The sequence below is a fragment of the Hippopotamus amphibius genome, chromosome X (assembly GCF_030028045.1).
Source record: "Hippopotamus amphibius kiboko isolate mHipAmp2 chromosome X, mHipAmp2.hap2, whole genome shotgun sequence".
Lineage (NCBI taxonomy): Eukaryota > Metazoa > Chordata > Mammalia > Artiodactyla > Hippopotamidae > Hippopotamus > Hippopotamus amphibius.
This window is the reverse complement of record NC_080203.1, coordinates 81,549,471-81,560,173: the sequence shown is the minus strand read 5'-3', so window position 1 is coordinate 81,560,173 and position 10,703 is coordinate 81,549,471.

Below are 10,703 nucleotides of genomic sequence, written 5' to 3'. Positions count from 1 at the left end.
AACTATCCAGTTTTCAACAACAACAACAACAACAACAACAACAAATCATGAGATATGCAAAGAAACAAAAAGTGTGACAAACTCAAAGAAAAAAAAAGCAAGCAATGAAAACTTCTTTTGAGAAGGCACAGATGTTGAACTTAGCAGACAGAGATTTTTAAATTAGCCATTTCAAGTATGTTTGAATAACTAAAGGAAGCCATGCTTGAAGAAGTAAAGGAAGGCATGAGGACAATGCTCCATCAAATAGACTATCAATTAAAAATTAGAAATTATAAAAGGAATAAATTAGAAATTCTGAAGGTAAAAGTACAATAAAGGAAATAAAAATTTCACTAGAGGGGATCAACTGTAAATTTGAAGTGGCAGAAGAATCAATGTTCATGAAGATAGATTGAAAGAGATAATACAATCTGAAGAAGAGAGAGAAAAAAATGAAGAAAAATGAAAAGAGCTTTATAGAAATATGAGACACCATTGGTAAATTCAAAGTAAAGTAAACTTAAAGAGATCCATACCCAAACACATCATAGTCAAAATGTTGAAAGCCAAAGAAAAAGAGAGTATCTTGAAAGCTTTAAGAGAAAGACAGTTCTCCATGTACAAGGGGGCCCCCAAAGAGGTTAACAGTTGATAGCTCATCAGAAACAATGGAAGACTGAGGGCAAATATATTTAAAGTGCTGAAACTTGCCAAACAAGAATCTTATATCCAGCAAAACAGTATTTCAAAACTAAACGTGAAATGAAGATATTCCCATATAAACAAAAATTGAGAGAGTTCATTGCTAGCAGATCCATTTTACAAGAGATAGTAAGGGAAGCTGTTCAGGTTGAAAGCAAGTGACCCAAGACCTTAAATACACCTTAAAAAACAAAGAACAACAATAAAGGTGACTATGTAAAAAAAAAAAAAAAAAAGAAAGAAAAGAAAATATAATTGTGTCTTCCTTCTCCTTTCTTCTGTTATCCAATTTAAAAAAATGGCGTGTGTGTGTGTTTGTTTGTATGTAATTTTATTGTGCCCCCCAACATATACTAATATAACATATTTTACAATAAAAGGAAGTGGGGAGAAAAAAGCCATAATAGAGTAAGGAAATGACAGTAGATAATGAATCAAAGTCACGAGAACAAATAAAGAGAACCAGAAATGGTAATTAAGAAGATTAATATAGGGACTTCCTAGGTGCTACAGTGGTTAACAATCTGCCTGCCAATGCAGGGGACACAGGTTCAATCCCTGGGCCAGGAAGATCCCACATGCCATGGAGCCTCTAAGCCCGTGAGCCACAACTATTGAGTCCATGTGCCACAACTGCTGAAGCCCATGTGCCTAGAGCCTGTGCTCTGCAACAAGAGAAGCCACTGCAATGAGGAGCCCACACAACACAATGAAGAGTAGCCCCTGCTCATTGCAACTAGAGAAAGCCCGTGTGCAGCAATGAGGACCCAATGCAGCCAATTAATTAACTAATTAATTTTCAAAAAGATTAGTATAACCAACTCTATAAAATATACTTGCTTTCCTTTCTTCACTCAGCTTCTTTAAAGGACATACAATTAAATAAAGTGATAATTATGACAATGTAATCTTAGGTCTGTAACATATACAGATGTAATATGAATAACAATAATAACAAATAAAAGAGAAAGAGGAAATAGAGCTATATAGGAGTAAACATCTCTTTATCTCACTGGAAATAAGTTAATAAAAATCTTAAGACTATTCTTATAAGTTAAGATGTATATTGCAAAGCCTTGAACAATCATTAAGAAAATAACCCAAATTACTAAAATTAGTAATGAAAGAGGGGTCATGACTAGTGACATTTCAGAAGTATAAAAGAGTATAAGGAAATACTATGGACAACTGTATGCAACAAACTAGGTAACTGAGATGAAATGGGAATATTCTTTAGAACACACAAACTATGAACAATGACTCAAGAAGAATAGAAAATCTGAACAGATACATGACAAGTGGATAGATTTTATTTATGTTTTCTTCCAACAAAGAAAAACATGAGGCTCAGATAGCTTCACTTTTGAATTCTACCAATTATATAATTAATTTCAATTGTTCACAAATTCTTCCAAGAACTAGGTAAAGAGGGAAAACTTCTGAAATCACTCTGAAGTCAGTATTATCCTAATACTAAAACCAGAAAGACACCACAAGAAAACTACAGAACAATATGCTATTGGAACATAGATGGAAAAATCTGAACCAAATTACATCAGCAGTCCAGCAACATATGAAAAGGACTAAACACCATGACCAAATGTGATTCATTCCAGAAATGCAAGGTTAGTTTAGCATCTGAATATTAATCAATGTAATACACCACACTGATAGAATAAAGTACAAATATGTGATCATCTCAATAGATGCAGAAAAGATATTTGACAAATTCAAACACACTTTCATAATAAAAACATGTAATAAACTAAGAACACAAAGGAATTTCCTCAAACTAATACAGAATATTTATAAAAATTCACAACTAATATCATACTTAATGGAGAAAGGCTAAATTAGTTTCCCCTTGATCAGGAACAAGACAAGGATGCTCAGTCTCACGACCTCCATTCAAAATTATATTAGAGGATCTAGGCAGGGCAAAAAGGAAGGAAAAAGAAACAGAAAGCATTCAGATTGGAAAGAATAAAGTAAAGCTATGTCTCTCTGAAAATGGCATGATCTTGTATATAGAAAAGCCTAAGGAATTCCATAACAAAATAATAGAACTAGTTAACTATCTCAGCATGGATATAGGATATGCAAGTAATATATACAAATCAATTGTATTTTTATGGACTTGCAATAAGAAATCTGAAAATAAAACTAATAATGCAATTCCATTCATAGTAGCATAATAAGTATGAAATACCTAGGAATAAACTTAACAAAATAAGTGCAAAAGTTGTACTCTTAACAACAACAAACCATTGTTGAAAAATTAAAGAAGATCCAAATAAATGGAAAGACATCACATGCATTTCATGTTCATGATTAGAACACTTAAAACTGTTAGGATAATAATACTCCCCAAATTTATCTACACAATCAACACAATCCTTATCAAATCCAAACTGGCTTTATTTTGAAAAAAAAAATGACAAGCTGATCCTAAATTTCAGCTGATAATGCAAGTAATCCAGAATATCAAAAAAAAAAAAAAATCTTGAAAAAGAAAAAAAAAAAAGGTAGAGGACTCACAGATCCCAATTTCAAAACTTACTACCAGCTATGGTGGTCTAGCCATTGTGTTAATGGCATAAACACAGACATATGTATTAATGGAGCTGAATTGGGAGTTCAGAAATAAATCCTCCTATTTATGGTAAATTGGTTTTCAACAAAGGTGCCAACACCATTCAATGGAAAAGAATAGTTATTTCAACAAATGATGTTGGGAGAACTGGATACTGACATGGAAATAAATAAATAAATTGGACCCATATCACACCATACACAAACTTAACTCAAAAGGAGTAAAAATCTAAATGTCAGAGTAAAAATTATAAAATTCTTAAAAGAAAATAGGAGTAAATCTTCATGACCTTGGATTAAGCAATGGTTTCTTAGCTATGACACCAAAAGCATAAGCAACAAAAGAAAAAGAGATACATTGGACATCATCAAAATTTAAAATTTTGTGCTTCAAAGGACACCATCAAGAAAGTGAAAAGAGGGAGGCAATCAAGATTGCAGAGTAAAAGGACATGAAGTTCACTCTCCCCACAAATACATCCAAAAAAAAAACCTATTTCTGGAACAATGCTCACAGAATAACTGCAAGCTGGCAGAAGTTCTCATACAACCAAAGCTGCAAGAAAGACTCCCCATGTAACTAGGTAGGACTAGAAGGGGAAAAAGGAATTGGAATGGAACTTGTGTCCCTGGAAGGGAGCCATGAATGAGGAATGGTTCCCTCACCCTGGGAACCACCTTTGCTGGCTGGGAGGTCTGCTGGGACAGATAGGGAGTTGCAGGAACCTGGAGTTTGCCTGAGAGGAATGTGCCCCTGCTGGCTTGCTGCCAAGCAGGACAAAGAGGGACTGGCACTGATGGCTGCCATTTCAACACACTTCCCAGACTGAGATACACACCTGCAGATGTGCACAGTGGCTGGGCACTGAAACTCAGGCTTCAGTGGATAGACACGGGGAGAAGACTTGGTTTGGCTGCACAGAGACAACCCAAAGGGTCTGGAGTGTGGTCCAAGCTGCAATTGGGAGTGCATGCAGGACAGAGTGTGGGTCCACCATAGGAATCCCATTATCAATACCCGGACATTGGGGTGTGGGTCTGACATAGAAGCCTCATTGCTGACATGCTCACAGCAGGGTACAACTCTGGCCATTGCTGACTTTGGGAGCATGCATGCACAGGGAATGAAGTCCAAGCCTATTATTGGCCCTCCCACAGTTGGGCCTGACTTTTGTAGCATTTGAGAGCTTGCATTTTGTGAGTGCACACACATGGAAGGCAACACTGAAGTCTGAGTGATTATCAGCACTCCCATAGCAGGGCATGGATTCAGCAGGCTTTGGTAGCTCGCGCTTTGTGAGAACACACATGCTGAAGGCAAGATGACTCCTGACCTGATTATCAGCACTCCCACAGTAGAGACAGGTCCAGGGGTAGTGCCAGCAGCAGTGGATTTTATGGAAGCACACAACAGGTGGTGGACAGTGTCACAGTGTCATACATCCTGGCAGACATCTCCTGAGGAGGAACACACAGTGGCTCCTTTCCCAGAGGGAGCAATCCAGTCCCACCTGCCTTACACCTCACCTTAGAACCAGATCTGGGGGCTTCTACTCCAACTATTGGGGAGCAGACCCTGCTCCTGACAAGGCTGTAACAACCACAGAATAAAGAGAAGGCCTCACCCAACATCTAGTGCAGGCTCTGGTCACCAAAACACAAAACACACCCCTTATCAAGGGGACACTGGCCAGAACACATAGGAGACATACATAACAAATACAGGCCTTGCACAAAAAATATTGGACTCACATAGTCCATGCAGGGATGCTCTTCCAGACCACAGCAGATAACTGTTTCTCCTAAATTCATAATCAGAGAAATATAATTAAAATGAAAAACCATGGGAACTACTTCCAATTAAAAGAACAAAAGAAAACCCCTGAAAGAAAAAAAACAAGGAAACAAACCTCACCATTCTACTAGACCCTGAGTTCCAAAAGGAGGGGATAAAAATGCTAAAGGAATGAAGAAAGACTATTGATAGAAATCCAGATCACTAACAAGGAACTAGAAACCATAAAGAGGAGCCAATCAAAATTAGACAACTCAATTGCCGAGATAAAAACCAAGCTAAAGGAAATGAATAGCAGACTAAATAATGCAGAACAAATAAGCGATCTGGAAGAGAGAATAATAGAAATCGCCCAATCAGAGCAACAGACAAATAGACAAGTGAAAAAAATGAAAGCAACACACGAGATCTATGGAATAATATTAAGTGTGCCAACCTATGCATAACAGGGATTCTAGAAGAAGAGAGAAAGGGTGTCAAAAATGTATTTGAAGAAATTATTGCAGAAAACTTCCCAAACCAAAAGAATGAAATATATATCTAGGTACAGGAAGCACAGAGGATGCCAAGCAAGATGAACCCAAACAGATCCACACCACAACATATTATAATTAAAATTATAAAATTTAAATATAAAGTGAGAATTCTAAAGGCAGGAAGAGGAAAAAAAAAGTCTGCTACAAAAGATCCCAATAAGGCTATCAGTTGATTTCTCAACAGAAACTCTGCAGGACAAAAGTGAGTGGCAAGATATATTCAAGGTCATGAAAGGGAAAAACCTACAATCCAGGATACTCTACCCAGCAAGATGATCATTTAAAACTAGAAGGATAAATAAATAATTTCTTAGACTAGCAAAAACTAAAAGAATACAACAATACTAAACCTATCCTAAAAGAAATACTGAAAAGGTCTTCTCTTAGGTCTTCTTGATTCTATAAAAGCAAGAATCTATAGGAAAGGGAAAATCACAATAGGAAAGACAAATATATAAAATAATTGAAACTCATTTAAATAAAATAGTACATAGATTAAAAAACAATTTAAAAAGTTTGTGAAAACAGTCATAACTACAAGGAGCAACAAAAGGATAAAAATAAAGATGTAAAATAGGACATCAAAATCATAAAATGTGGGGCAGGGGAGGAAGAAAATGTAGATCTATTAGAATGTGTTTGAGCTTACACGACTCCCAGTCTAAAGTAAGTAGATATAGGTATGGGTTAACATACTTGAAAATCAGAATAACTACAAATCAAAAAATATATATATATAAAAGACTTACAAAAACCAAAAAGAAAGAAATTCAAACATAATATAAAAGAAAACTATCAAACCACAAAAGGAAAAACAAAAAGTAAGAAACAACAAAGAAATACAAATCAACTTGAAAACAAGGTTTAAAATGGCAATAAATGCAAACTTTTAAATAATTACTTTAAATGTCAATGGATTAAATGCTCTGATCAAAAGGCAGAGTGGCAGGTTGGATAGTAAAAGAAGAACCTACAATATGCTGCCTACAAGAGATTCACTTTAGGGCAACAGATATACATAGATTGAAAGTGACAGGGTGGAAAAAGATATTTCATGCAAATGGAAATGACAAGAAAGATGGGGTAGCAATACCCACACCAGACAAAATAGACTTTAAAACAAAGGCCATGAAGAAGGACAAAGAAAGACATTAAATAATGATAAAGAGGACATTACACTCAACATATATGCACCCCAAATAGAAGCACTTAAATACATAAAACAAATACTAACAGACATAAAAGGAGAAATTGCTGGGAATAGAATAATAGTAGAAGATTTTAACACTCCAGTGACATCAAAGGATAGATCCTCCAGACAGAAAATCAGTAAGGCAACAGAGACACCAAATGACATAATAGAACAGTTAAGACTTAACTGACATCTACAGGACACTACACCCGAAAACAAAGAAACAAAAATAAAACAAACAACAACAAAGCAGAATATACATTCTTTTCAAATGCACAGAGAACAATCGCTACAATAGACCACATACTAGGACACACACACACACACAAAGCCTCAACAAATTGAGGAGGATATAAATTATTTTAAGCATCTTCTCTGACCATGACAGCCTGAAACTAGAAATCAATCACAGAAAGAAAAATGAGAAAAAAGCAACTACATGGAGACTAAAAAACTTGCTACTAAAAAAACAATGGGTCAATGATTAAATCAAAAAGGAAATCAAAAAATACCTTGAGACAAATGACAATGAAAACATAACCATACAAAATTTATGGGATGCAGCAAAAACAGTCCTGAGAGGAAAATTCATAGTGATACAGGCCTTCTTCAAAAAAAGAAGAAAAATCTCAAATAAACAACCTAAACTACCACTTAAAATCATTACAAAAGAACAAACAAAACCTAAAGTCAGCAGAAAGAAGGAAATAACAAAGATCAGAGAGAAAATAGAGATTTAAAAAAATAGAAAAGTATCAATAACACCAAGAACTGGTTTTTTGACAGGATAAACAAAATCAACAAACCACCAGCCAGGCTCACCAAAAAAAGAGAGAGGACCCAAATAAACAAGATAAGAAATGAAAGAGGAGAAATAACAACCAATACTGCAGAAATACAAAAAAGAAATCATGATAAATACTATGGAAAGTTATACGCCAACAAAATGGACAACCTAGAATATATGGACAAGTTTATAGAAACATACAACCTGCCAAATTAAATCAAGAAGAAACAAATAACTTGAACAGATTGATCACTAGTAGTGAAATAGAATCTGTAATCAAAAAAACAAGCAAACAAAACAAAAACAAAACTCCCTGCAAAACAAAGTCCAGGACTGGATGGCTTCACTGACAAATTCTACTAAACATACACAAAAGAACTCATACCTATTCTTCTTAAACTATTCCATAAGATTGAGGAGGAGGGAACACTCCCAAAGTCAATTCATGAAGCCACCATCACCCTGATACCAAAACCAGAAAAAGACACTATAGTTAAGGCCCCTACATACGAATGAGTTCCATTCCAAGAGAGCATTCCTAAGTCCAATTTGTTCATAAGTCCAACAAAGTTAGCCTAGGTACCCAACTAACACAATTGGCTATATACTACTGTACTGTAATAGGTTCATAACACTTTTCACACAAATAATACATGAAAAGCAAACACAAAAATAAACATTTTTAATCTTACAGTATAATAGCTTTAAAGTACAGTAGTACAGTACAAGAGCTGGCACTTCTTAGCAGCACCAGCTACATCACTACTGCTTTTATGCTTCCTCCTGGAAGTCCTGGCCTTGAAATAAAGATACTGTACTACTGTACTCTATACAGTACTGTACAGTAAAGTACACAAAAGCACAACCACTTGTAGAGGATGCACACACATGACAATATATGCAGACAATTGAACTAACTTACATGATTGGACATGTGAATGCACATTCACATCTTTGAAAGTTCAAAACTTGAATGTTCATATGTAGGGGACTTACTGTACAAAAAAAGGAAACCTATAGGCCAATATCTTTGATGAATATAGATGTAAAAATCTTCAACAAATTATTAGCATACAGAATACAACAACACATAAAGGGATCATACACCATGATTGAATTGGATTCATTCCAAGGTCACAAGGATGGTTCAACATATGCAAATCAATCAATGTGATACACCACATCCACAAAGGAAAAGACAAAAACCACATGATCCCTCAATAGATGCAGAAAAAGCATTTGATTTTAACATCCATTTATGATAAAAGCTGTCACCAAAGAGGGTATAAAAGGAACATATCTCAACATAACAAAAGCCATTTACAACAAACCCACAACCAACATCAAACTCAATGGTGAAAAGCTAAATTACTTCCCAATAAATTCTGGAACATGACAAGGATGCCCACTCTTGACACTTCTATTCAACATGGTATTAGAAGTCCTAGCCACAGCAATCAGACAAGAAAAAAAAAAGATATCTAAATTGAAAGGGAAGAGGTAAAATTGTCATTATATGCAGATGACTCTATATAGAAAATCTTAAAGACTCCACAAAAACCTTTTAGAACTAAAAAAATAAATTCAGCAAGCTAGCAGGGTAGGATATAAGATCAACATACAGAAATCTGTTGCATTTCTTTACACTAACAATGAAATATCAGAAAAAGAAAGTAAAAAAAAAATCCCCTTTAAAATTGGGAAAAAAAAAACAAACTAATAATAAACCTAATCAAGGAGGTGAAAGATCTATACATTGAGAACTCTAAAATATTGATAAAGGAAATTCATGATGATACAAAGAAATGGAAAGTTGTCCCATGCTCTTGGATAGGAAGAAGTAATATTGTAGAAGTGGCAATACTGCCCAGAGCAATCTGCAGATTTAATATGACCTCTATCAAATTACCCATGATATTTTTCACAGAGCTAGAACAAATACTCCTAAAATTTATACAGAATCACAAAAGACCCAGAATTGCTAAAACACTTCTGAGGAAAATGAACAAAGCTGGAGGTATAACCCACCCAGACTTCAGACAATACTACAAAAGTACAGTAATCAAAACAGCATGCTATTGGCAGAAAAACAGACATATGAATCAATGGAACAGAATAGAGAGCCCAGAAATAAACCTACGTGCCTACAGTCAATTAATCTTCCACAAAAGAGGCAAGAATATACAATGGAGAAAAGACTGTCTCTTCAGCAAGTAGTGTTGGGAAAAGTAGAGAGCCACATATAAATCAATAAAGATAGAATACTCCCTGACACGATACACAAAAGTAAACTCAAAATGTATTAAAGATCTAAATGTAAGATCAAATTCTATAAAATTCCTAGGAGATAACATAGGCAAACATTCTCTAATACAAACCTTAGTAATATTTTCTTAGATTCAGTCTCCCAAGGCAAAATAAATAAATGTAAATATAAACAAATGGGACCTAATCAAACTTAAAAGCTTTTGCACTGCAAAGCAAACCATAAACAAAATGAAAAGACAACCTAAAGAGTGGGAGAAAATATTTGCAAACAATGTGACCAGTAAAGGCTTAATTTCAAAAATGTGCAGACAGTTCATACAACTCAATATGAAAATAAAAAGAACCCAATCAAAAAATTGGGAGAAGACCTAAAGACAGGTCTTTTTCCTAAGAAGACATACAGATGGCAAACAGGCACATGAAAAGATGCTCAACATTGCTAATTATTAGAGAAATGCAAATCAAAACTACTAGGTATCACTTCACACCAGCAAGAACAACCATCACCAAATGTCTACAAATAATAAATTCTGGAGAAGGTATGGAGAAAAAGAGAACCCGCCTACCTTGTTGGTAGGAATGTATATTCGTGCAGCCACTATGGAGAACTGCATGGAGGTTCCTTAGAAAACTAAAAATAGAGTTACCATATGATCCAGCAATCCCACTCCTGGGCATATATCCAGAAAAAGTGAAAACTCTAATTCAAAAAGATACATGTGGGGCTTCCTTTGTAGCACAGTGGTTAAGAATCCACCTGCCAATGCAGAGGACACAGGTTTGAGCCCTGGTCCAGGAAGATTGCACATGCTGTGGAGCAACTAAGTCCATGTGCTGCAACTACTGAGC